Source organism: Leopardus geoffroyi, chromosome C1, assembly GCF_018350155.1.
Source record: "Leopardus geoffroyi isolate Oge1 chromosome C1, O.geoffroyi_Oge1_pat1.0, whole genome shotgun sequence".
In the NCBI taxonomy this organism is placed as follows: Eukaryota; Metazoa; Chordata; class Mammalia; order Carnivora; family Felidae; genus Leopardus; species Leopardus geoffroyi.
The window spans coordinates 96,634,481-96,660,119 of record NC_059328.1 but is presented as its reverse complement, the minus strand read 5'-3'; the positions used below and the strand labels follow the sequence as shown (position 1 = coordinate 96,660,119).

The window sequence follows — 25,639 nt, the reverse complement described above, 5'->3', positions numbered from 1 at the left end:
CATTAACTGATGAATGGATAAAGAAATTGTGGTTTATATACACGATGGAATACTACTTGGCAATGAGAAAGAATGAAACATGGCCTTTTGTAGCAACGTGGATGGAACTGGAGAGTGTGATGCTAAGTGAAATAAGCCATACAGAGAAAGACAGATACCATATGTTTTCACTCTTATGGGGATCCTGAGAAACTTACCAGAAGACCATGGGGGAGGGGAAGGAAAAAAAAAAAGTTAGAGAGGGAGGGAGCCAAACCATAAGAGACTCTTAAAAACTGAGAATAAACTGAGGGTTGATGGGGGGGTGGGTGATGGGCATTGAGGAGGGCACCTGTTGGGATGAGCACTGGGTGTTGTATGGAAACCAATTTGACAATAAATTTCATATTAAAAAAATAAAATAAAAAAAAAAGCAAGCTATTTCCGCCCACTTGGTTAAGAATGCTGTCTCCTCCCACTCCGCTTTTCCCTCTGTCATGTTTCCCTTGGTGTAGGGTGGCCCTGAAGTGACCAGGGGCACTTGTGGGATTTGGCACAGGGGAAGTGAAGTCGGGCATGTAAGTGGGTTTGTGTTTCGCGGGCTGTATTTAGGTGGTGGGCAGTCGCTTTTGCGTATAATCATTTATGCTGGCCCTCTCAGGGTGGTAACAGCTGCCAGGAACCTTCCTACTGCTCATGGTGCCGACTCACTGGGTGCTGTGGCACAAGGAGCAGGGCCAAAGATCGTAGCAGATTGAAGAGTGTCCTATGGAACCTGGCCACCGGGAAGCATGTGGGTAGTGGGGAGAAACACAGTTTGCATTGTATAGCACCAAACGCTAGTCTAGGGGAATTTCTTCCAATCATCAGATGTGCAAGATTTCGTTCTCACAGCTACCTAGTCATATATACTGGAATATTCAGTAATACAGTGATACAACTCCATGCTATACCTTTTTCTTTCTCCGTGGGAATTATGTCAAATAAGATTTCTCGTTCGTAGAGTACAAACGACCGCAGTCCTACAAGCAGCAAGTATGTCTGGTTGTGAAATCACATGTTTTATGCATCCCAACTATTAATAATAAATACCATTTTTGGCTATTTCAAGGGAAAGACTTCATTTTTTTTCCTATCTCTGTATACAAATCATTACAAAATTGTTGTCATATGAAGAGAACCCAGATAAAAGGGTAGCCAGTGAGGAAGAAAGTCTTATAGCAGTGTGCTAGGCAGTTAATTAATAAAAACATTGTTGGAGTGCCCAGCTGGCTCAGTTGGTGGAGGGTGCAACTCTTGATCTTGGGGTTGTGAGTTCGAGCCCCATGCTGGGTACAAAGAATACCTAAAAACGTAAAATCTTTAAAAATAACAAGAAAAATAAAAGCATTGTTATTTTTCTGTATTTTGTGATCTTTTCAGTATTTTCAGCTTTGAAAGCCTTATGATTTAATTGTCCTTTCTTTTCCCCATCCAATAAAGGTCCACTTTCAGGCCTAATTTTTTTTCATAATTTCGTATTTAACTTAACTAGTAAAATTTACTTTCCAGTCCTTATTCCTTGTCATGGTCTAATGGGAGAACCCTATTGCTCCTCTCCCCTCACCACATACGTGATCAGTGCTCACTGCCTGCCGGGCTGTAAGCTAGAGATGGGCACACTGTGGTGGATGAAGCAGATCTGGCACCTTCCCACGTGAAGAGGGGGACACAGATATCAGATAAAACAAATCAGACAGGATGCTGTTTGGCAGAATAAGAGGGGAGAACTCCTTGTAGGAAATAACATTTCAGCTGAGACCCAAAGGCTAAGAGTCAGTCAGATGAAGAATTAAAAAATACATCAAGCAGAAAGAACAGCATAAGTGAAGGCCCTGAGGTGGTAAGAGAGTGAGGCATTACAGGTATTCAATAAATATCTGTTGGATTTTAAAAGTAAATATTATGGTTTGGGCAGGGCCAGGGTGTTATGGGAACATATAGGAGAGGCACTGAAGCCTTGCCAAGGGTAACCAGGAATGAAGGAATGAGGAAGAAGAAAAAGGTTAGAATTGACTTCCTGACTTTCAGGAGACGAAACAGCAGGTGCAACGGCCTGGGGGTCAGAGAGAGATCAAAGAGTAGCTCTGTATCACAGTGGGCTGGATTTGGGGAGAAAGGTTTGGCTGGGGGGAGGTTGAAAATAGACAGGGAGGAGAACTGGGTAGAATTGGCAAGAAATGAGGCCAGACCATGAAAATCTGAATAAGCCATGGTAAGATGCTTGGACTTCATGTTGGCTGCTATGGTGACATAGTCTTAGGAAAGGAAATGACAGGCTCAGATCAGCATGTTGAAAGGATCTGGTTGCAGGATAGAGAACGGACTGGATGAGGGGTCAAGGCAGGAAGACCAGTCAGGAAGCTGTTAAGAGAAATGCAGTCATGAGAAGGTGGTGGCCAGGGGTAGAGGCAGTGGGGATGGGAAGAAACAGATCCAGAGAAGAAAATTGTGGTACCATTAGCCAGGCAAGATAAAAGAATCACTCAGGGGCTGGTACCAGGCTGATTTGTAGTTCCTCTTCCGTCATGAACCCAGCTGGTCTCAAGGGAGGCAGCGTTCTTGTTTACAACGGATGGTTTCTTTCCAGGAATAGGACTGCCTGCGCCTTTGGCCATGGGTCACCGTGTGCTGTTTACCTTCTGGACCCCTTGACCCTGCTCTGTCCTCTCCCTTTTCTTGCTTTTTTTTTTTGAATTTATAACTTGCATATTTTATATTGCAATAAAAGGAACATTCACAGCAGACATAAATTTTAGTAAGAGCATATCATCTTAGAAACAAACTCAGAGTCCCAAACTCCACTATAATGGACACAGATAGGATTAGCTGCCTAGCACCCTTTTTTTGTTGTTCTCTTCTTAATTTTATTTTATTTTTTAATTTACATCCAAGCTAGTTAGCATATAGTGCAACGATGATTTCAGGAGTAAATTCCTTAATGCCCCTTACCCATTTAGCCCATCCCCCCTCCAGTAACCCTCTGTTTGTTCTCCATATTTATTAGTCTCTTCTGTTTTGTCCCCCTCCCTGTTTTTATATAGTTTTTGTTTCCCTTCCCTTATGTTCCTCTGTTTTGCCTCTTAAAGTCTTCATAGGAGTGAAGTCATATGACTTTTTTCTTTCTCTGACTAATTTCACTTAGCATAATACCCTCCAGTTCCATCCACGTAGTTGCAAATGGCAAGATTTCATTCTTTTTGATTGCCGAGTAATACTCCATTGTATATATATACCACATCTTTTTTATCCATTCATCCACCAATGGACATCTGGGCTCTTTCCATACTTTGGCTATTGTTGATAGCGCTGCTATAAACATGGGGGTGCATGTGTCCCTTCGAAACAGCACACTTGTATCCCTTGGATAAATACCTAGTAGTGCAATTTTGGGGTTGTAGCGTAGTTCTATTTTTGGTTTTTTGAGGAACCTCTGTACTATTTTCCAGAGTGGCTGCACCAGCTTGCATTCCCACCAACAATGCAAAAGAGATCCTCTTTCTCCACATCCTCGCCAACATCTGTTGTTGCCTGAGTTGTTAATGGTAGCCATTCTGACAGGTGTAAGGTGGTATCTCATGATTTGCATTTCCCTGATGATGAGTGATGTTGAGCATTTTTTCATGTGTCGGTTGGCCATCTGGATGTCTTCTTTGGAGAAGTGTCTATTCATGTCTTTTGCTCATTTCTGGATTATTTGTTATCTGTCCTCTCCCTTTTCACTGGGTTTGACCAAGGGGGAGCTGACAGAAGACTGGAGAGCAAGGAAGTAAGGTCACAGTATTCTCCATTGCATCCCTGTGAGGATGCCCCAGTATCTCTCAAGACAACCTTCTCACCTCTACCTTTCTCTGTCTGATTCTTCTTCCTGGTTTCCTATCTACTTCCCCACCCTTCGCTCTGGGCTGACACAGGAGTGGGATCATCCCAACATCCCTGAGGTTCCCCCACGCCTTACCCACGCCTGTGTCAATTCCCCTTCTTCAGTTATTCCAATGAAGATGTCATCTGTTTTCTGTTGGGGCCCTAACCCAGTCACGCATGTCCCCGCCCTTCTCCATAACACCGCCTTGTTCTTTTAAACCAGGCCACGCCCCCACGCTCCTGGCAGCCAATGAGGCAAAGACCTCGCCCATCAGCCCTCTCCTAGTAGCCAACCAGGATTTTCTGTGCCCCTCCTCTCGGGTCCCGCCCCACTCCACCCCTAGACTGGAGTTTGGCTCCATTTCCCTGGCTCTGACCCTTGGGTTTTCCCTAGTGTTTAGCTTCACCCTTGGTCAGCCCCTCGGGGCTTTCCTCCAGCCCTGGTGAGACCTGGGAAGCCAGTCATCAAGTGACCAGTGATCAAGATCCCGCCTGTCCCTCCTCAGAGGGCTGGATAAACCTGCTGAACTGTTCTCAGACTCACGGTCTCTCTAGGCTCCCTCGCTGACCTGTAACCATCTTCTTGATGCCTGTCTGGATACACACGTGTGTGACCTATGACTATAGCATTTTTTCCTGTTTCCTCCTCCCGACCCTGAGAGCAGGGACACTGCCTTGTTCACGCTGTATCCCAGCGCCCAGCCCAGTGCCTGGAACATAGTAATTAACTATTTGTCAACTAACAGACGGACCAACTGGCTTCCCATCGTGTGTTACAGTCTTCCCCCAAACAAGATAGAGCACCATTAATTAGGCTTTAGGTTTCCTAACTAGTTTTTTCCAGTCTTGCCTCCCTAAGACCAACCTCTTTGGCAATGGCGACTATTTCTAGCAACTGCTCAGTCATACATGTATAGGATTCTTCTGGGACACTCCCAGGGCCCAATTAATGGCTTTATCAGCCCTAATCCCTGATAAGTTCACAGGGACTCCTGTCACATGAAATTCAAAATAAAATTTTATTTTTTTGATCTAACAATAAACATTAATTTATGTCAAAATTTAAAAAACAACAACTTTCTAGAATTTGCAAAATCATGCCTGCAAAATTGTGAGTAAGCTCAATGCAGCTGAACTGACCCTTCTGTCTGGCCGGGGCCCTATGCCATGTGTTTGAGTCTGTCCATTGGGCCCTAGTTACCATGATACAAGGGTGATTCCATTCACTCTGTGTGGGTTTTACTAGTGTGACTTGGCAAAGTCAAGCCAAGGTGGGGTTGGGGGGAGGAGGATCCCTTTTTTCAATTTCTTGGGAGGATGGAGGTGGCAAGGAGGAGTCAATTATCACATGTGTTTTTCAACCTTGGTGCTACTGTCAGGACGATTCTTTGCATGAGACTAACCTCGTCACTGCAAGATATTTATCATTTCTGATTTCCAGGCACTAAATGCTAATAGCACTCCTCAGTCATTGTGACAGCTCACCAAAAAAACCCTCCACAATCTCCCTAGGGGAGCAAGGTAAAAAAACGTAAAGAAGTGCTGTGACCTATGTGGTTGAATACAGGTGGAAAGAATGTTCTCTGTGGTCTTGTCTTCCCCTATTCTTGTCTGAAATGAACACCCTTTTCTGCCCCTCCCTACTGAACTTGTTGACCCACGTTCTGCAGGACCTTCCTGGGCAAGAGCGTGCCAGCTTCCCCCCCGCCCCGCTTCTCCCCCCAGTCCCCTCCCCATTAGCAACGGTATTGGCAATACCACTCATTTACCATTCTGTCGTGTGGTGTGACTCTTGTTGTATCAGCACCTTTCATTGTAATTAAGTCTCAGGGTTTGTTACAGAACATTTCAGGGGCGCCTGGGTGGCTCAGTCGGTTAAGCGTCCAACTTCAGCTCAGGTCATGATCTCATGGGTTTGTGAGTTCGAGCCCTGCGTCGGGCTCTGTGCTGACAGCTCGGAGCCTGGAGCCTCCTTCGGATTCTGTGTCTCCCTCTCTCTCTCTGCCCCTGCCCTGCTCACATTCTCCCTCTTTCCCTCTGTCTCTCTCTCCCTCAAAAATGAATAAACTTAAAAAGAATTAAAAAAAAAAAAAAAAGAATATTTCGGAACCGGCACATGTATCTCTCTGACCAAATTATAAGCTCCCAGAGGGCAGAGCCCATGTTTCATGCCTCTTTCCTTGCGGGACGAGGGTTTAGGTGGAAGGTGACCCAGGCGGAAGCATCTGGCAAGCTACTTGGACTACAGGACTGCAGGCTGAGGACAACAGGGAGCTTGGAGCTGCCAACAGGGATAGCTGACAATGTGGTAGAAGAAGGCATGTCATTGGCCCAAAGACACCGCTTGGAGGAATGACCACCTTCAAGGTGTGGGAGGAAAAATAAAGCCCATAAAAGGAAAAGCGTTGTGGGAGATGACAGGAATGTTGCGGAGTCACAAAAGTCACCAGAGAAGGGACTGGTCATCAGTACCAGAGGAGGCAGGAGGAAAGCTACAAAGTTCACGGTGGCCTTCTGGCCCCTCACAGTGCAGTGGGGAGGGTGGGCCATGCTGTAAGGGCCCAGCAAGTGAGGAAACTAAGGCAGAGATGGCAGGCTTCTGGAAGGGAAGGGAAGGGAGGGCAACCACACGAAAGGACAACTTGGCACATGTGGACATTCCATAAACGTGTCCATTTATATAAATGTGTAATCGATCTGTGTGTTTATTTTTGTAACTGGGTCTGAATATTATAGGAAAGATAGAAACAGTGTTTGTGAGCGGAGTTGGAAGAACCATTTGCAGTGGAGGCTATGCAGATTGAGCCAGCTCTGGGAGGGAGAGCATGGGGTCCAGACAGCATGGGGGCCTCAGCCTTGGGAAGGAAAAGGACATTCCTGGGAAACAGGGATGACGACACGCAGGGAAGTTTAAAAGTGGGTACTTTAGGGGCGCCTGGGTGGCTCAGTCGATTGAGCTTCCGACTTCAGCTCAGGTCATGATCTCATAGTTTGTGAGTTCGAGCCCCGTGTCAGGCTCTGTGCTGACAGCTCAGAGCCTGGAGCTTGTTTCGGATCCTCTGTCCCCCCCATCTCTCTCTCTGCCCCTCCCCCGATCTCTCTCTCCCCATCTTTCTCTTTCTCAAAAATAAATAAACATTTTTAATGGGTATTTTGAAATGAATGGGTTGTTTTCCTGGTAATTTTACCAAAAACATGAAGTAACTGACCCTTTCTTATTTATGCAGAGACATTTTGGTGAATTGCAGCAGCCCCTAAGCCTTACAGAATGCAGAATTTCTGTCATTGGATTTAAAATGCTTTTTCTTAGTACATCATAGCTCTAGCTTGGATAGGTCATGTGAGGGCAAGCTCAGAAAAAGGAGGTAACATTACCAAAGTGTCCAGAAAATGAAAATGCTTCCTTCATTCCAAGCACGGAGGTCAGTAATAAAAAAGCGCTTATCATAGATTAATCCACAGCCTGAATGCAAAGGTTTGTTGGGGGAGCAGGCGGTGGGGGGGGGGGCGGGTGCGAAGCAACCCTAAACTATATGACATGCACTCTGCCTTTTTACGACCTGGCAAAAACAAGCAGGAGACAAATCCTATTTACAAGGACAGCAAAAGCCCAGTCTCCTCTCTGACCCAGGCCCTCTCCATGCATCATAAATATTTCCATAGTCATAAATATCGCTGACGAGGAAGCAGAAGGCTCTTAATTGGCTTCAACTCATTTCATGGTGGAGGAAGCTAGGAAGAATGCACTGAATAAGAATAAGACAGGGTGAGAGATCTCCCAGGAGGAAACTAAAATCGATTCTTCCATCAACATGATGCTCTCTATCTGTGCACTGACTTCAGCCAGGAAAGAACCGGCTGTTGTGAGGGGTGCCTTCTCCTGCTGGCCCAGGGCCTTCCTGTCCCAGAGGTGCCAAACCCCTTCAGGTCGAGTTTTGTGGTGGTTAATGTTGCTGATGACGAGCTGACCGTAAGGAAAGAAGGGAGATAACTAGCATTTATTAAAAATTAATAGGAGGATAATGGATAAACAAATGGGGGTGTATTCATCCAATGGAATCCCATCCAGCAATAAAAAAGATGAACCACTAATCACAGCATGGATGAGCTTACATAGAGTACAGACTATATGATTCCATGTATATGACTTTCTGTAATGGGTGATCAGGGCCGAAAAAAAAAAATCCAAACAATGGTTCCTTCTATCAGTGGGTGAGGGATGAACTGGAAAAGGGTTTGAGGGAACTTTTGTAGGGATGGAAAAGTTCTGTATATGTCGACGGGGGTGGGGGGTGGGGGGGGCGGGCTGGATTACACAGGTGTTTGCATTTGTAAAAACTCAGTAAGTGTACAATTAAGATTCATGCATTTCATTACAATTAAATTCTACAGCAAATGAAAAACTAAACAAATCTCGAACCCTACTTAAGGATATGCATGCTGAAGTATTTAGGGGGAAGTGTCCTGATGTCTGCAATTTCCTGTGAAATGCATCACTAAAATAAAATAGATTCATGGCTGGATAGAGGGATAGAGAGATGGACTGATACGTGAAGAAGCAGTTTTAGATGTCAATGGTGGGATCTACGTGGTTAGTAGACAGCTGTTCGTTGTACAGTTCTTTCTACTTGGTTGCGTGTTTGAAATTTCTCACAACGAAATGGAAGAAATAAGGATGTTGCAATAAAAGACAAGAAAAGAAAACAAACATCTATGAGTACCGAGGTGTACCAAGTGCCATAGGTACATTTCCCCAATCCTCATACGGGCTTGATTTTGCAGACCAGCAGGTTGACATTCAGAGAAACACAGCCTCAGGATGGAGGGATGTTTCTTCTTTCACAAGCGCCCTCCAGAGGTGGGATCTGGCACTTGTACTTTGGGTAGCAGACACTCTCGGCCAGGGCTGCTCCCCCTCAGCCTTCCTCTCAGCGCTGGCTTCTGATTAATTTCACAAGCGAAGAGCCAGCTTCAACCACCAGCTAACCAATGATTCCACAACTATTAATTGAACACCTACTATGTGGAGGGAATTCCAAGAGCAGTAAAACACAGTCTCTGCCTTCAAGAAGCAACCGGAGTATTAAACCCAGCCTGGAGATCTGGCCCCTAGATGTGACTTGGGCATTAATTATCCGTGGGACCATGAGCAAGTTACACCAGACCTCAAGCTTCCACCTCCTCATCTATGAAATCAGGGCTTGAACTAGACCATCTGTCAGGTTCCTGGCACCCCTCATGTTTCTGTGACTTTTGATCCATCGGAATTTTGAGGGTCAATGGCTGGTCCAGGGAGTGTGTGCTAAAGGGACACTGAGGAGGAGAAGTCGCCTTGGACAGGGTGTCGCCTCGTAGGAAGTGGGGTCTAAGTGTGCCTGGTGGATGGGGGGAGGAGATGGGGTTCCAGGTAGAAGAAATGCAAACACAGGGCCTGGAGGCAGGGGGACACATGGGGACAGTAAGGAGAAAGTGACTGGAGAGGGGGCTCCGTGTTCAGGCAGCGGAGATGACACTGAGAAAGACACTTTGACTTTAGCTTCTGAGAGGCAGCCTCCCGTGAGGAACATTAAGCACAGGAACTGTAGACGAGTTGGTGTCTGAGGAAGATTCATCTAGTTATTTGCAGTCATGGAGGAAAACGGCAGTGCAAACATTCACAAATGACGGATTATTAAAACAGTGTGGCAGACTCTGGAACATCCTCAATCTGTGGTTCCCCAGCTATGATCTTCGGAACGTTAGGGTTCCTGGGAAGGGCCTTATGGACAGTAAGGGGGGGGGGGGGGGGGGGCGAGGTCAAGCGGAGGGAAGGCCGGGCCCAGCACCCTCTCTCATCCTGGCCTTGACCTCACCAGCACAACTTGTATTGGATTGATACCTGGAAGCTCCAGATCAAATTTATTTTCAAACAAGAATTCAACAGACCTCAACTGAACCGTATCAACTCATTACAGAAATAAGTAGCCAAACAAATGTGGGGGCTGTTTGAGGAGAATTTGCTGGGCATGCGCCTCGCACTGCTACTTGAGATGATTGCACATTTTCACCAGTGAGATGCCAGCTCTGACAAAGGCGGGGAGTCTCAGGAAGAGGGCAGATTCGGAGGACGGCTGTGCCCGGGCCCCAGGAAGTTACTGAAATGGTCTCATTCTGGGCATCACCCAGATGAAATGGGCTTTCAGCTGTGAGGCCCTGCAGGCCTGCCTCTCGGTAGTCCTGACTTAATTCCCTCAGCAGGGTCTCCCCACCCCCACCCCCACTCGGTTCCCCTCCTGGTGGGCCCCACCATTGGGTGGGACAGAATCTCTCCCCGAATCTTTGTTGTTTGTCATCCTAAACAGATATTCAACAGCATCTCACCCCATAAAACTGAACCAGGAGAAAACAAAAGCTGCCAACTTGGAGAAGTTACACAGGTTCTAGATTCTTACAGATATATTTTGGTTGAATCCCCTGGCTCCTGGCTCCTTCACAGGAGACAAGAACTGATAAATTCTGCCCTCCACATTTATTCTTAAATAATCTCATTAACGGTCTCTTCTTACCAACCTGCTCCTAAATGCCCGCAGGGCAGAGCATTTGCCCTTCCCTTACCTCAGGTGTCCCTCGCCCTCCGTTCCACAAGGCAGGGCCACAGTTGAGCACTTCCTCATGGCTGTGCTCCCACCCGCAGTAGCTACCGCGTGCCTGACCTTCTGCGAGGCGTTCTGGTTATCTGTCACTGCCTAACAGATCACCCAACACTCAATGGCTCAAAAAAACCAGCCTCTATTATCTCGCATGGTTCCTGTTGGGTTAGGAATCTGGGAAGGACTCAGCTGGGTAATTCCGGCCCAGGGTCAGTTTGCAGTCATGTGTTAGCAGGGACAGGAGGATCTACTTCCAAGGTGGCCCACTGACAGGACTGGCAAATTGTCGCTGGCTCTTGTTGGGGGGCCTGAGATCCTGTCCACGTGGGCCTCACCACATCGCTGCTTGAGAGTCCCCGTGGCATGGCAGCTGGCTTCTCTTGGAAGCCAAGAGGCCAAGCCAGGTGCTGTGATGACTTTAGGACCTATCTTGAGGCTCATACATTACGCCTTCTACTTCATTTTACTGGTCACACAGGGCAAGCCCTGACTCGATGTGAAAGGAGGCGACACAAGAAGGCAAGGGTCTTTGAAGGCTGTCCCACCACACGACAGAAGGGTCAGAAGAAGAGGGATCCCTGTTTGAGCCATTAAGTAGTTTGCAACTTATTTGCGGGGAGAAAACTTACATACTTATACCTATAATACTAAAGGGATTAAAGAAAAGAAGAAGAAAAGAAGAGTAATAATGACAAGGCAGACAACACACGTCCTGGAATGCAACCTAGGTATTGAGTGAGCAAGATCGATACAGACTCTGCCCTCTGGACGCTTGGAATCTACTGGGAATGACAGGTTTCACATGCAGAATTGCACTTGGAATAAAACCCTATCTCCTTAACCTTACCTTTCTCCATTCTTTTCTTCTACTACTCATCTCCTTTTTCACTGAGCTCCAACCACTTAACCTGTTCTCCATTCCTCCAACAGATTAAGCTCCTCCCTCCCTCGGGACTTTGCACTTGCTGTCCCCCTCCCCCCCCCCCCCCCCCCCCGACCCCACCAACCCCGACTGCCCTCCAGGTCTTTGCACAACCAGCTCTTTCTCACCACCCAGGTCTCTGCGTTTAGTTGCCACCTGATCTTGTCCTCCACCTCCCCCAACTAGAATGCATGAGAACAGAGACCGTGAAACCTCCCTCACTGCTGTGTCTCCAGACAGACCTGGCCGGCACTCGTTCCATAATAAGTGATGAATATATACTACAGTGAGTGAAAGAGGTACCCCCTTTTAGACCATGTTCTAAAACCGTATAAAATCCTCTCTTTAGGATATCGAAAGCTTAAGCTCCAGCCCTGTCACTTGGCCATCTCGTAATCCAAACCAAGGTGGGTCAATTGTCTCCGTGGTGGTGAGCAAACAGCATATGCCACACCTGCCTTTTCCCCCACTTCTGGTTTCAGCGGATCCGGCCCAGGCTAACCGTGTTATTTGTACTTCTCCTTCGGGACGGTCCTCAGTCTCTCACTACCTTTGGTTGGCTTCCCAAAAGCATCCCTCTCCTCCAGGGGAAGGGCAACTCCAGCCTTGTTTTGCTGCACTGGCACTCGGGGGTTCGGCTTTCCTGGGCAAGAAAAATATTGAAAACGGTTGTTCATTAACATCCCAGCTTTCCCGCTTTTCGGGAGAAACAACACGACAAACGGAGACCCCACACGTATTTATTTTGAAAATACGTTTTTTAATTTGAAAGCAAATGGACGCTGCTGGTCTGCAGGTCATTTCACCTGCTGTGGCGTGTGATTAGCGAGGCCTTTTCTCGCTGGGTGGTGGTGCCGGCTAATGGACTCACGCTCCCTCTGTATGTTTATCTTCAGTTAATTAAAATTTTGCCAAGTCTTCCTCGCAGCCCCTGTGCACAGCAAGGCTGAGCCTTGGCTTGTGGCACCGATCTGGGCTGGCAGGCTGGGAGGGGGGCGGTCATCCTATTAAATATTAATCTGAAAGGGCAATCGGGCCTGTGGGCTTCCACCCCTGAGGTTCTCTCACTGGGAAGGCACAGATCGATGCCAAAACCCAGTGCCTGTGACAACTCTCCCTGCCAGGCCTGAGTCAGCATCAGATGCAATTTTTCAGAACTGTTATTTGACAATAAATCTGAGCAGAATTCTGGGAGATCTCTCTTAAAAACTGGAATGAATTACACGCACATCCACCTTTGAAGGGGATGTTAGCCATCCTGCGAAACTGTGCCTTATAAATGATGAACAGGTCAATTTGCCAGATGAATTTTGAAGTTACGGGTCAGGTTAAGACTAGCACTTCAGATGTTAGTTTTGAAAATCTGCCTTTGCCAGGAAGAGGGGAGGATAGGAAAGACTGAGCTGGCACTCAGCCTTCCATTGCCCTATTTTTGAAAATGCAGAAGCTGCTCCCCACAAGTTCACCTTCCCACCCCCATCCCTTCCTTCCATCACTGTTAGCTAGGTACTACCTACTGAATCACTTCAGCAAACACCTTTGCCAGGAAATTTGGAACAGCACCCTGTTGGGGCGCCTGGGTAGCTCAGTACGTTAAGAGTCTGACTTCAGCTGGGGTCACGATCTCACGGTTCGTGGGTTCGAGCCCTGCATTGGGCTCTGTGCCAACAGCTCGGAGCCTGGAGCCTGCTTCAGATTCTGTGTCTCCCTCTCTCTACCTTTCCCCCACTCACTCTCTGTCTTTCTCTCTCTCAAAAATAAATAAGCATTAAAAAAAATTAAAATAAGGAAGAGCACTCTGTTGTGGGTTCAATTGTGTCTCTCGAAACAGTAAGTTGAAGTCCTAATCCCCAAGACTTGTGAATGTGACCTTTGGGGGGCTCAGTCAGTCAAGAGTCTGACTTTGGCTCGGGTCATGATCTCAAGTTTCATGAGTTCCAGCCCTGAGTCAGACTCTAAGCTGACAGCGTAGAGCCTGCTTCAGATCCTCTGCCTCCCTCTCTCTCTGCTCCTCTCCTGCTCACATGCACGTGTGCACACGCGCTTTCCTTCTCTCTCAAAAATAAATAAACATTAAGAAGAAGAAGAAGAAGAAGAAGAAGAAGAAGAAGAAGAAGAAGAAAAAGAAGAAGAAGAAGAAAGAAAGAAAATAGAATCTTTGCAGGTGTGATTACTTAAGGTGAGGTCATCCTAGCTTGGGTGGGCCTGATCCAGTGATCGGTGTCCTTATAAGAAGAGATAACAGAGATACAGAGACACACAGGGAGACCACCATGTGACATTAGAGGCAGAGGTTGAAGCGATGTGTCTACCAGCCGAGGGATGCCAAGGATTCCTGGCAACACCAGAAAGTAGGAAGAGGCAAGGAAGGATCCTCCCCCAGCACCTTCAGAGAGAGCACGGCCCTGGGTGCCTTGGTTTTTTTTTTTTTTTACTTTCAGCCTCTAGAAATGCAAAGAGGAATGTGTGTTGCTTTAAGGCACCATGTCCGTGGTACTTCGCTGCAGCAGATCTAGGAAACTAATATACACTCTCCTCCGGGTCCTACTGCTGACCGTCTTCCCTGGCTTGCCTCTCTGCCAACCCCATGGATAGGCTTGCTCATTCTGATTCCCTTCCCTTCCCTTTATCTACAATGAAGTCCCAACTTGCTGGGAGGCTTAGGAAGTGGGAAATCAGGCCAAGAAGAAAACCTTATCACGTCCCACATCTTGCAGATGAGTTTTGAAACATCTCAGTCTACGTTCTTGCCTGAGCAGAAGTCAACGTACATAATGAGATGGCTCTTTGGTGATGGAGGATGTCACTCTGCCTCAGGGGTCATCACTCTAAGTTCAGGTCTCCCTGGCTGGCATCAACAGATACACAGAGAGCAAGACTTTGGCGTGAATTTGTACTGACCCCAGCATATGCTCTGAAGACTGTCTTTGTCTCTTCTGAAAATTGAATGTAACAACAACAGAACTAGGAATCAAGATTCTACAATATTCTGTTGTCTTCAAATACCCGTGGGCAGGCATGTTGCACTTGAGGTCAGAAAGCTTGGACCTGAATTTCAGCTCTACCCATCCTCACAATGCATTTGCACAGTAAGTATTATCATCCCCCATTTACGTGTGGCAGGTTGGACAGAGGTCACCTCATCCCACCTGTGGAGAGACACAGTCAAGGAGAGGAACTTCTGCTCGGTCTTTGTTTTGCTGAGTGGGGCACACCAGCTGAGGGTAGAGATGAACTGCTCTGGATGACAGAAGGGGTTTAAAGAAGTCATAGAGGTGAAGGGAAGGAAAGAGAAAACCACTGGTAGGGAAGAGGAATTTGGGAGATCTGATGGAGAATTTGACTAAATTTTTATTGTGTGGTATGATCTGTATCTTCTCCCCCGTATCTGCCCAAAGAGATTTCTGGTTAATACATCATGGAATTGGATCTGGTTTGGGAGGTGGGCATCAGATAAGAAACAAAGACCACTCACGAGGATCCAATCATCCCAAGGCTGATTAGGAGCTGAAGCTCAGAAACATCGAGTGCCCTGCTCAGGGTTACACAGCCTTAGGTTCTGAAATCAGATCTGTCTGACTCCACACCTATGTTCCTCCCTCTAACATATGGGTTATTCTCATGGTGGACTTACCAAACTATTTCAGGCCTAGGAGGTAGTCCAGATTGAAAAATTATTTGTATAAATGCCGTGGCCAAAAAGCAATAATAACTTACTGATTGTAGTTTTCATATGGCTAGAGCTTTGCAGTCTGGAAAACTGCCTTCTGTTTACTGAGCATTTAATAAATGCCAAGCTCTTTTCATGTGCATGATGTGATCTAATCTTCTGAGTAGGCCTGAGAGGCAGACATTTTTATCCTCATTTTACAAATGAGGAAACATTAAAGAGTGGCTAGCCCAGGTCACTGTTGGGAAGCAGCAGACGCGTGACCTAAATGCCAACAATCATTTAGTTTATTTACTTTCTGAGTAGGTAAGACACACACATACTACGATGTTTAGCAAGGAAAGGGCCAGCAGTGAAAAGTGTCGGTTTCTTCCTCCCCCTCAGTGGCCAGCCTCCCTTCCTTGGCACCCTCAGATCACCATCTATGACCGGTGTCCTTCAAAGATATACTTGGTATTTACAAATATGACCATGTTCTTCTGATACCACAGTTGCCTCCCTCGGGGAAAAAGAACATTTGAAGTTAACCTGAGGAGACAGTGCCTTCCCTCAGCCTTCCTGGTAAGCTTCTATTTAAACTTTTAGAGCTGAAATACCGAAAGAGTAAATATCCTTTTTTTTTTTAATGTTTGTTTATTTTTGAGAGAGACAGAGAGAGACAGAGTGTGAGAGGCGGAGGGTCAGAGAGAGAGGGAGATACAGAATCCGAAGCAGGCTCCAGGCTCTGAGCTGTCAGCACAGAGCCCGACGCGGGGCTCGAACTCACAGACTGTGAGATCGTGACCTGAGCTGAAGTCGGACGCTTAACCGACTGAGACATCCAGCGCCCCTGGAGTAAATATCTTTTTATGTTTTTTCTGGGAGCTGGCGGGCGTTGGGGGTGTACTGAAAAGAGCATGGGGTCTGGAATCTCATGGCACTAAGTTCAAGTTCATACCCAGAGGTGACTTCACCTCTTGGAACCATTTCTGCATCTGAGAAATGGAGGCAAACCTCCCTACCTACCTGCTGTGAGGACAATCGAAGAGAAGAAAGTAAAACATCTGGCGCATCTGGCGCCCTCCTTCCTTCTCCTCCTGAAGGAGAGCCTACCATTTCCCTGGGCTTCTTTAAGAACACAGAGACAAGGAAAAAGCAAACTCCCCAAATCTACACACTGTTTAATGATCAGCTTTGACCTAATTCTACTTCAAAGCGTTTCCGTCTCCTTCCTACCTCCCACTACCTCCCACCCAGCTGCCAAGTATAGAGAACACATGAAAACTTAGGCCAAATGGGAACCTGGAATGTTAAAGCCTTTGAGAAAACAGCTGTTTGTTTGTTCATTTATTGCCCTGTTTTTGGCCCTGTCTTGTTTGATTACAAGGGCCTGTGGGGAAGAAGAATCCTTTGCACTTTCGTCTACGCGGTACTCGTACACCCTTCGTTTCACTCCACAACAGTTCTTGTGAGAAAAAGCCAAACTGTGGTTCAGAGGTTAATGCTTTGGTAGGAGGCACAAGGCAGAAACGAGGCTAGAACGCAGGTCTTCCCTCTGATTTCCTCACCTTTCACTGTCTCCATATGTAATTGTTTCTGCCTCAGTTAGGGTGCCTTTGGCTGCCAGCAACAGACCATCCAAGTAACTCTCGCTCATGTACCTGGAAATCAGGCACATGGATAGCTTCAGAATCAGCTTAGGACAGTGGCTTGGCACTCTTTCTCTGCTCCCCTCTTGCTTTTCCCCCCCGTCCTCTGTGTATTGGCTTCATTTTCAGGCTGGCTTCTCTCATGCCAAAGTGATTTATTGCTCTCCAGACTCCACATCAACACATCACAATGTCCGGAGAAAAGAGTCTCCTCTTGTGTCCCTTTTATGAATAAAGAGGATCCTTTATAAGAAGTCCCAACAAACAACCCCCTTGTGCCTCATTTTCTCAAACTGGAACAAATCTTGTGGTAGGCATCTGTCATGCTTGCGGTCACCGTGGCTCTTTTGAACACTCATCCTTTGTTACAACAAGTTCAAAATTATAAGTTCCACCTCTCCAAGGTAGAAGCCAGATTTTGTTCTCCCTTTGTTAGGACAAGTTTGAAATTATAAGTCCCACCTCCCCAAAGTAGAAACTAGATGATTCTGCTCTCCCGCTACAGCCTGCCACACACACACACACACACACACACACACACACACACACACACACAGCAGAGGCATTTTGTGGCTGCAGAGTAAAGTCAAGCTCCTGGCACAGAAGCATCTAGAATAGTCTGTAGCGCCTTCATCCAGAGCTTGGTGTTGGTGGCACCTGTCAGCTGTGACCTGTGGAATGGTTTGGGCCAGTTTTCCCAGCAGCCTGGCTTTCCAGCTCTCCCTATGATCTTGTGAGCCACCCACTGTCCTTTCTATAAACTTTCCAAGTGCTGAATCACCCAGATGGGCTTCTGCTATTGCAGCTAAGAACCTGATTGATGCACATACCCGTTCCTGAGCACATGGCTGGGGCCAGCCCTGTGCCCTCTGCTGACCGGCTTACCCCTGAGTTCCTGAGCCAATGGGTGGCAAGAGACTTGGGATTTCCCTTATGCCAGTCACGACTGGCTCTGAAGTTCAGGGTGCGGTCAGCTTCCCAGGGAGCACAGGAGGACATATGGGAAACCTAAATAAAAACTGGTGTAAGAAACGGGGGAATCGATGCTTTGTGGGCAGCCAACAACATTACCAAGCCCTGCTGTGTGAGAGGCTCTGTGCCTAACCACGTTCACCCTCAAGCAACTCTATCCCACCTTAAAGACTGGAAACAGACCCGAGACATTAAGTAACAAGATGATAGAATTAAAAAGCTGGAATTCAAACGAGGCATGTTTGACTCCAAAGTCACTTACATGTTTATACACTGATGTTTCTGCCTCACAGTTCTGTGGATCATCTGTGGCTCTTTCGGGTTGGGCTCCAGGTACAGGTTGGGTTTGGGTTGACTCCATGAACCGCCTCATTTTTTTTGGACTGGTGGCTACTCAGCAGCTACCCAGATTCTCAAGGTGACAATGGAAAGTTCTAAAATTGGATTGCGCTGTTGGTTGCACAACTCTGTGAACTTCCTAAAACCCACTAAATTAGACACTTTTAAAAGGTTGCATTATATGGTATGTGAGGTCCATCTCAATAAAACTTTTAATAATAACAAAAAAAAAAGAACCCTAAGCAAAGTACCTTCTAGTGTAGGTCGCCCAACGAAGGGAGAGAGCCCTGGCTGCTCAGAGGAGCACCACCTGGAGCTCCGAGGATCTGGTTCAAGTCCCAGGTCTGTTTCTTGACCTCAGTTTCTTCACTACTAATATAAAGAGGCTTATTAGATCAATGTTCCTCAAATTTTAGTCATTTGTGAACCCCCTTTATGATTTTTCTTCTATCACTGTGCCAGATGAACAAGCATTTACCTATTTTTTAAAATTAACTCACCTTTTGGGGCACCTGGGTGGCTCAGTCGGTTGAGCATCCGATTTTGGTTCAGGTGATGTCACGGTTTGTGGGTTCAAGCCCCGCATCGGGCTCTGTGCTGATGGCTCAGAGCCTGGAGCCTGCTTCGGATTCTGTGTCTCCCTCTCTCCCCGCCTCTCCCCCACTCATGCTCTCCCTCTCTCTCTCAAAAATAAATAAACAGTAGCAAAATTTTTAAAATAAAAATTAAAAAAAACAAAATTCTTTTTAAAAACCTAACATCATTCTAAACAAAAATGTTCATAGAATCTTGAGTTTGCTATGCTACTTGTATTTTCCCAAAACACATCAAAATCACTGATAGACTGCAAAATCAGAAATGTTCATCCACTCCCCATGTCACCAGTGTTACCCCTACCATATGGGAACCCTGACCTAGGGTCGCTAAGGCTTGTCTACAAACTAGCCCATCAGGGAGAGGACAAGCTTCTGCCTTTGCTTGTCCCTCAACCAACATGGACATTTAATCATTGCTTCTTAGGACACAGCCTTGTCTGTGGCCTAACCTTGCTCTGGCTGTGGGGCTTTCTGGTCTCATAGAAGAGGAGGGCTGTCCCAAGGCTGACTCTGTTTAGTAACTCAACTTCCAGACCCAAGAGGTACCAGCTGAGTCACTAAACAGAGTCAACCTTGCTGGGGATGGTTATTGTTATTCAAATTTTACAGACGGGGAAGTTTCTCTCAGAGACATTAACATACCGGAAGAGGAAGAGGCAGAATTCAAAACCAGATCTTTTCTAAATTCCCATAGTTTTGTAACTGTATCCTACTAGGCCCTGGACCTGGATGTTTTGGGGTGGATGCATTTGTAGTCTCTATGAAATCAGGCCATGCACATAACTCCCACCTTTGCCTATGGGCGACCTCAGCATTGAGGAATGGGACACAAGTGTGGCTTCTAAGATAAAAATTGTATCCATTGGGAGCAACTGGGTCTCAGCAGATTAAGCGACTGACTCTTGATTTCACCTCAGGTCATGATCTCACAGCGTGTGAGTTCAAGCCCCACATCATGGTGTGGAGCCTTCTTGGGATTCTCTTTCTCTTTCCCTCTCTGCCTCTCTCTCTCTTTCTCAAAAATAAAATAAATAAGCATTTTAAAAAATTGTATCCATTGAATTTCTAGTATTTCTATGTATCAGCAGCAAACAGTGACAATCTCCCCTGTACTTCTTCTTTCATTACACGCATCCCCCTTGTAGTTGCTAGTGCAAAATCTCTACTCCCGCTAGTCAGGGACCATGGCTTTCTCATTAATTGCTGTGTCTGCAACACTCAGCCCAGTATTTGGCACAGAGCAGGTTCCTAATAACTCTGAGTGTAATTCACTAATAGCCCCTGGCCTCCAAGATCCTCTAGCCCAGGGAGGTGGAATGGGGTAGGCGGACTCAAGCCCGCAGACAAGGGGCAGGACTGTGTCCAGGTGCCCGCACAGCAGGCAGGAAGACACTGGTAAGCCGTCAGCCATGTACCCCATACAATCGACATGTATCCCGCATCCTCTGGCCTGGAGCAGGCTGCTGCCACCACCTGAGTCCATCTGTGGAGATGGCTTCGATCTGTCCAGACAGGGGAGCAGAGAGGAGAGCAGTGATGCATTTATTCCATCCAACAAGTAACCATTGACAACCAGCCCCGTGCAAAGCCCCGTGCCAGGCACCACAGAGGAGACAAATGTAACTCAGGCCTGCAGTGAGCCCCACGCAGGGCTTCTGAGTACACAAACCAGCAGCCTCGGCCTGCCAATTCCTTGTGTAGTGTTCTTTCCACAAGAGCACCGCCTTCCAAAAGAGATGCCCTAGCTGCCAGAATTAGGAGCTTTCTTCTAGCAGTGTGCTCCAGGAGGCTGCAAGGGAGATTTCTGTATTCGCACAAAAGAAACAGGACTCCTCCTGCTTCAGGGAGGTTCAGTATCTAGATGAGATGTGGGAGTAAGAGGGATCTGCTCCCGGAAACCTGCCAGGCAGATGTGGGGTTCAGTGCCTGGGATGCTGGGAGAAAGGAAGCCACAGGCAGAGTGCAGGGGCGAGGACCAGGTGTGCAGGGGCACACAGAGCACTCTGTGTGGGGCATCAGTAACCTGGGGTTCTCTGGCCGGCCCTTGTCATGGGATGGGGCGCTGCTCCCCATGTAACAAGCCCAGCAGCTCCTTCTGCAGCCCCTGCCCCTCTTTGAACCCGCAATAACAATGGACATGAAGGCTTTCCGGGTTTCGCTTCCTGCCTTCAGAAATCGTTTCCTGTGAGGTCTGCGCTCTTTGGGCTACGTGAACACCAGCATGCGTCCTCTGGAATGCCTGCACTCCCTGACCTGTCAGCATGTGTCGCTCTGGCTATAATCGCCCACCCTATCCTGAGGCATTTTCAGTTAAACAGGCGGATCAAGGACAGAGAACCAGGCTAAAGCGCTTTGCGGAAGCCCAAGGAGATGATATACACTAATGGCTGCTCTACACAGGGTTTCTCAGCCTCAGCACTATTAACTTTTGCGCCAGACCATTCTTTGTTGTGGGGGCTGGCCTGTGCACTGGAGGATGTTTCGCAGGGTCCCTGGGCTCTACTCACTACATAATAGAAGCCACTCTCCAGTTGTGACAATCAAAAATGTCTCCAGGGGCACCTGAGTGGCTCAGTTGGTTAAGCGTCCCACTTTGGCTCAGGTCATGATCTCACCATCTGTGAGTTCGAGCCCCGCGTCGGGCTCTGTGCTGACAGCTCAGAGCCTGGAGCCTGCTTCAGCTTCTGTGTCTTCCTCTCTCTCTGCCCTTCCTCCTCTCATGCTCTCTCTCTCTCAAAAATAAATAAACATTAAAAACATTTTTTTTTAAATGTCTCCAGACATTTCCTATATTCCCTGGAGGTAAAAGTTATCCCTGGTTAAGAACCACTGGAGTAGTGGGGCACCTGGCTGGCTCAGTCGGTTAAGTGTCCAACTCTTGATTTCGGTTCAGGTCATGATCTCACAGTTTGGAGTCCAAGTTCTACATCAGGCTCTTTGCAGTGTGGAGCCTGCTTGGGGTTCTCTCTCTCCCTCTCTCTTTGCCCCTCCCACTCTCACTCTCTCTCTCAAAATATATAAATAAACTTAAAAAAAAAAAAGGAACACTGGTGTACTGTCTTTGAGTTTGCATCCTGGCTCTACCATTTGTTAGCTATGTGAGCACAGCAAGTTATTTAACTAATCTGTGCCTCAGTTTTCCTATCTGTAAAGTGGGGATGATAATAATAATAATCACCTCATAAGATTGTTGTGTTGTTTTCCGCCTTGCTTATTTCTGGTAAACTATTTGAGGCAACTTAAGATAGAAGCACATACACTAACAGAAAATTAAAAAAAAAATTTACAACACAAAGGTAAATAATTTTAATACCTGAAGAATTCATACACATTAGTGAACTACTAATTTCACCTAGATTAGAAAGACAGGAGATAAAACAAAAGTTTATAGGAGAAAATAGCTTAACATTGAAAAATGCCCAACAAAGACATAAGAATTTAAATAGCCACCAAAAACAACCTATTAAAAATGTCAGATTAGCAGATAAGAGGGCAATGAAACAGACGCTCTCATATGTTATAGTTAGAAACATGGCAAATTAGGGGCATCTGGGTGACTTGTGTGGCTCACTTGGTTGAATGACTGACTCTTGATATCGGCTCAGGTCATGATCTCACAGTCATGGGACTGGGCCGGTGTCGGGCTGATCATGGAGATTGCTTGGGATTCTCTCTCTCTCCTTCTGCCCTTAGCCCACTTGCATGCATGTGTGCACACTTTCTCTCCATCAAAATAAATAAGTAAAATTGAAAGAAAAAGAAACATGGCAAATTAAGATTAGTTCAGAGGTTAAATAACCATTAAAACTGGAGGAAAAACTATAGGGAGGAAGCTAATTTTGTCACCAACTCAAAATCAGATGGCTCATTCACTTAAGCAACAAAGAGAATCCTGAACTTCCTAGCAGCCACTGCAAAAATAAGAACACAGCTAAGAGAACTCACCACCGGCACCTCCAGGAGAGAGAAATTGTGTTCACTAGGCCCAAAAGGAAACATGTGAGTTCTAACACAGGGACATGACTCACAGAATCAGACAAGGTCTCAACAGTGATATAACATGTGCCTCAGCTGTAATAAAGCTTATCTAAAGCGCCACACACAACTCCCCTCTGCTCTGGCCAAGAATGTGCCCCTACCCAGCCACTCCCCACTGAAGAATGGATTCCCTGACAAGGGAATGTGGCAGCAAGGGGGGGCCGGCAGGAGAAGCGGCCTCTCTCTCCTACCTGCCTGGCTGAGCTGCAGGCCCCTCCAGGCTCACTGGCCTCAGTAAAGGGAGGTCTATAGTGGAGAGGGGGAGATGCTATGGCCAAACCACCCACCTCCCCCGGCTCAGTTCTGAGTGGCTCCCTGGGCTGACGATGAGGGCAGTGTGGAGGGGAAGGAACCAGCTCTAAATGTGAGGAATAAAGGAAGTAGAGGCTCAGAGTGGCCCAAGGAAGGAAAACAATCACCTGAACGTGACATGGTCAAAGTAGCTCCTTGCCCTCTTAGCTTCCCTATGCCTCAGTTTCCTCTTCTCTAAAATAGGGAAAATATTCACCTCATGGGTTAATGTGAGGATTAAAAGATTCGACATGTAAAGTGCTTGGAGCAATGCCTGGCACACAGTAAATGTTAGCTGCTATTATCATTATTATTGTTATTACCCTCAACATGCTTCTGTGTATGTCCTAGACCTAAGCAACATATCTCCTAGAGGACCACACAGTGCGGGCGATAGGAGAACCGTGTGAACCATTTAATCGCTGCATAGCTCTCAGCCTAGAGCCAAGCAGTGGGACCAAGTACTGGTCCATGATGTGCCAGAGGAGGCCTGAGCCTGGGGACAAGTCCCAGCCCTGCCACTAACTGGTGCCCTTGTGCAAGGGCCTTGGGCAAACCCTGGATCCAATGTGGGCCTCAGTTCACTCACCTGTCAAATGTAGGGACGGGACTAAATATTTCCTAAATTTGATATCAGAACCACTTCAGGACATCGTAAAATGCAGATTCCTGGGCTCTACCAATTGAATCCAAGTCTCTAGAAATGGAGAATGAGAATCTGAATTTCAATGAGTTCTTTGGAGGATCTTTTTAAAAAATTTTTTTTTCAAGTTTATTTACTTATTCTGAGAGAGAGAGAGAGAGAGAGAGAGAGGGAGAGAGAGAATCCCAAGCAGGCTCTGCACCATCAGCTCAGAGCCCCACATGGGTCTCAAACCCACAAACCGTGAGATCATGACCTGAGCCGAAACCAAGAGTCAGACGCTCAACTCACTGAGCCCCCAAGGCGCCCCTCTTTGGAGGATCTTGAGGTTCAGTCAGATTTGAAAGCCTCTGACTAGCTGAGCTCTAAGGCCCCTCAGACATTCACGTGCTAATAGTAATTACAAACTCTCCGGGAGCAGGATGGGGCCGGTGAGAGAGCTCCACAAGAGTCAAGCTAGTGCCTTTGGGGCTCTTCCAGGGTTTAACTGGCTCTAGCAGCAAGAAGTTTTACTTTCTGCCTAATCAAACACTCCATCTCAGCATTCTACCTCCCACTCTGTGGGGTTCACTCTCACGATTATAGGAAAGTTCTGGTCGGTGTCCTTGAGCACAACGCCTCATGAACTTGAGGGCTACTTGAAGCCAGCCTGGTCCTGCCAATACCACCGGTGAGATGGCTCTTGACCCTGGCCCTCCCTTTCCATTCCCATCGCTACTGCCCTCGGTCAGCGTGTTAAAACCTCTTGTTTGGACCATGTAACAGTTTCTTAACTCTCCTTTCTTCAACCTTTTCTTCACAGTATCAGCAGTTATTTTCCTAACCCCAACTTTGATTGCATTATGTCTCTAGCACACAACCGTCCACATCTCCAACCAAAACCTAACGCCTCAGACTGTCTCAAGGTCTTTCAGAGCCGAAACCAACAGACACTTTTGCTTTCATAGCTTATTACATTTCTCCTCTATAACCTCCTCTGGCCAAGAGCCACCTTGGGCTACAGTTAACTCCTTAAAATTTTCTTGATAGGGGTTTCCCAAACTTGTATACCGTGGAACTCTCTCTCTGTACCCCTGTTTATTTTTCAAGGCAAAAGACCCATAACAGCTCATGGACAGTAAGTGATTCATGGTCCTCCATTTGAGAGACACTCTCTATGCTTTTCCATCTGCTTGTCAATGACTTGACTCTCTAGAATCTGCTCAGGTCTTGAACTCCAACTCAGAACAACCATCTAATGTTGTCATGCCAGTTATCTCTCCACCTGACCATTTTTGAATACTGTCAGGGTTCTACAGAGGCAGGAAAACCAGAACACTAGTCTGTCCCCACCCTTATTCCTTCTTTGCCTTCCTTCCTGAGATGGTACCACATTTCCCCCCAAAAGTTGAATTGCTCGACGTCTGTCTTGATTTACTTAAATGAGCATATTTGACCATTCAACCATCTTTGTTTTCCCAACTTGCAAATAAACAGCCTCTGCTTCTCATTAGCAACCCAAGCAGGTAAGTATCTATCTCTCCTGGGGCCACTCCCTTTCCTGCATCTCTGACAGACATTGTTGATTGATCACAGCACTTGGTCCTAAGCCCCAGGTGTGATGGTGTAGATTCAGAATCCCTCTCCAACGCAATTCCCCAGGCAGATATCATCCATCAATCAGAGTTGGCATGCCAGTTGAGACAGTCCTACTTACCATCAATGACCTAGCTGATTAAATAGCGAGGGTGTTTACTAGAAAAGCTCTGTTGAGTTTCAATTTCAAGTCCCTCACGGAACCTCAAACTAGAGTAGTCTCTAGTTACACTCCATCCACTCTAAGCCTTTCAGGCTAGAGGATCTGTGTTGTGGGTGAGGATCTATTAGGAGTCTAATTTGGCCTAAGAATTGGAATAAGATTGCCAAGGTCAGAAAGCCTTCCACTGAAGAATTGTCCTGAAGCATTTTCCACCTCCCATCTCTTTCTCTTGCCAAACCCCACAGAGGTGTCTGGTGAGCTGGCTGGTCTCTAGACATAAAGAAGGGCACC

The 25,639-nt window shown here is 46.8% G+C and overlaps 1 long non-coding RNA gene across 2 annotated transcripts in view; it reads right to left on the bottom strand.

The window, feature by feature from the left end:
* The window catches only part of LOC123598471, a 56,111-nt gene extending 37,701 nt beyond the window's left edge, over positions 1-18,410 (bottom strand). Inside the window, exons 1-4 of one of the 2 annotated variants that reach the window (XR_006712617.1) lie at positions 18,294-18,410; positions 17,966-18,137; positions 16,651-16,743; positions 11,936-12,076 (exon numbers count right to left, since the gene is read on the bottom strand). This is a non-coding gene — a long non-coding RNA (uncharacterized LOC123598471). Of the gene's footprint in view, positions 1-11,536; positions 12,077-16,650; positions 16,744-17,965; positions 18,138-18,293 lie in introns of those variants that run through there. The other variant, XR_006712616.1, reaches the window with a different exon arrangement.
* Between the last annotated feature and the right edge of the window lie 7,229 nt (positions 18,411-25,639).